The sequence below is a fragment of the Physeter macrocephalus genome, chromosome 11 (genome assembly GCF_002837175.3).
Source record: "Physeter macrocephalus isolate SW-GA chromosome 11, ASM283717v5, whole genome shotgun sequence".
NCBI lineage: Eukaryota > Metazoa > Chordata > Mammalia > Artiodactyla > Physeteridae > Physeter > Physeter macrocephalus.
This window is the reverse complement of record NC_041224.1, coordinates 89,608,398-89,610,682: the sequence shown is the minus strand read 5'-3', so window position 1 is coordinate 89,610,682 and position 2,285 is coordinate 89,608,398. Positions and strand designations below refer to the sequence as shown.

The 2,285-nt window shown below is 41.3% G+C and overlaps 1 protein-coding gene across 3 annotated transcripts in view; it reads left to right on the top strand.

Annotated features, from left to right (window-relative positions):
• Window positions 1-2,285, top strand: part of GALK2 (galactokinase 2) — a 142,361-nt gene that overhangs the window by 111,718 nt on the left and 28,358 nt on the right. The gene's annotated exons all lie outside the window — the stretch shown is intronic.

The following is a 2,285-nucleotide window of genomic DNA, read 5'->3' as shown; positions in this document are numbered from 1 at the left end:
CAGAAAGAGAAAAACAAATACCTTATGCTAACACATATATATGGAATCTAAAAAAAAAAAAAATGGTTCTGAAGAATCTAGGGGCAGGACAGGAACAAAGACGCAGACATAGAGAATAGACTTGAGGACATGGGGAGGGGGAAGGGTAAGCTGGGACGAAGTGAGAGAGTGGCATGGACAAATACACACTACCAAATGTAAAATAGATAGCTAGTGGGAAGCAGTCGCATAGCACAGGGAGATCAGCTCGGTGCTTTGTGTCCACCTAGAGTGGTGGGATTGGGAAGATGGGAGAGAGACTCAAGAGGGAGGAGATATGGGGATATATGTATAGCTGATTCACTTTATTATACAGCAGAAACTAACAAACCATTGTAAAGCAGTTATACTCCACTAAAGATGTTAAAAAAAAAAGCATCACTGTGGTTGGGTATGGACCATGGGTTGTGAGTTTGCAACCTTTGTGTAACATGTGTAGCAGAGGATGTTAAAGCCTCAGATGTGAGGACAGCCTCCTCAAGAGGCTGCCCCCCGTTCTGGTCACTTTGACCCCTTCAGCCCATCAACACGCTCTGCCTGTTCTCAGCTTGGGCCTTTGGCCATCCTGTCCTCACAGCAAGGAAGCTCTGTACCTCAGGCACTTCTCCTGTGACACTTCCCACTACAGCTCTTCCCTCACCAAACCCTGTCTTCTTGGTGTGCCTCTAGCATTTACAGCCCCTAGATATCTGCTGTGGTTTTTCACTCTCCAGTGGTCTCATAGGCTGTATTATTTGTTTAACTGAACTGTAAGTTCCTCATAGCAAGGGCTTCTATTTCACATGTCTTTCCTGTCATTTGGAGCATAGAGTGGGGCAAACAGCCAGGCTTCACTAAGAACTATTTGGTTGACTGTCGTTGGATGGTCATCTTACTCAGTGCTTCTGGCATCACTCTTAGTAGAAGATGAGGTTATAAAGGGGAGGCTACCAGCTCTTGAGTGCAGAATGTAAAATTAAATCAGTGAAAAAAATTATATCAGTGCAGCTCTTTCAGAGATTGAATGAGCATGTCCTCCACCTACTGCTGACCTGGTGCTCTCAGAGCTTTTATGAGGAAAATGGTGCCCTGTGTGTTTCTTCTGTCACAGGCTTTTTCTCATCCTTTCCCACCAAAGATATAACAAGATAACCAATTATCTGTGCCCTGGTTTAGATTCCTTGATTAGAGATGGCCTCTGATCATAAGATACATAGCCATCTTTTTACGGTAGAAGTAAGTAGGCACAATTTTGCTACAACAATTGTCTAAAAGAAAAAAAACTTCTATTTTAAGTGGTTATGATGATCTATTTTCTATTCCTTCCCTTTTATTTGAAACACATTTTGGTTGTTTTAGAACTCTCTTTTCTCACACATCTGTGAAACAAAATACAGGATAAACGATTCTCAGTCATCTGTGACATTGGGCATTAGGTATACTTTGGACACTGGAGTTTACCAGTTATCTCCAAACCTTCTTTTAGAAAATTTCCCCCATTTAAAAAAAAATTGTTTAACATCTTTATTGGAGTATAACTGCTTTACAATGGTTTGTTAGTTTCTGCTTTATAACAAAGTGAATCAGTTATACATATACATATGTTCCCATATCTCTTCCCTCTTGCATCTCCCTCCCTCCCACCCCCCCATCCCACCCCTCTAGGTGGTCATAAAGCACTAAGCTGATCTCCCTGTGCTATGCAGCTGCTTCCCACTAGCTAGCTATTTTACGTTTGGTAGTGTATATATGTCCATGCCACTCTCTCACTTTGGCACAGCTTACCCTTCCCCCTCCCCATATCCTCAAGTCCATTCTCTAGTAGGTCTGTGTCTTTATTCCCATTTTACCCCTAGGTTCTTCATGACCTTTTTTTTTTTTCCTTAGATTCCATATATATGTGTTAGCATATGGTATTTGTTTCTCTCTTTCTGACTTACCTCACTCTGTATGACAGACTGTAGGTCCCTCCACCTCACTACAGATAACTCAATTTGGTTTCCTTTTATGGCTGAGTAATATTCCATTGTATATATGTGCCACATCTTCTTTATCCATTCATGTGTCGATGGACACTTAGGTTGCTTCCATGTCCTGGATATTGTAAATAGTGCTGCGATGAACATTGTGGTACATGACTCTGAATTATGGATTTTTTCAGGATATATGCCCACTAGTGGGATTCCTGGGTCATATGGTAGTACTATTTTTAGTTTTTTAAAGAACCTCCATACTGTTCTCCATAGTGGCTGTATCAATTTACATTC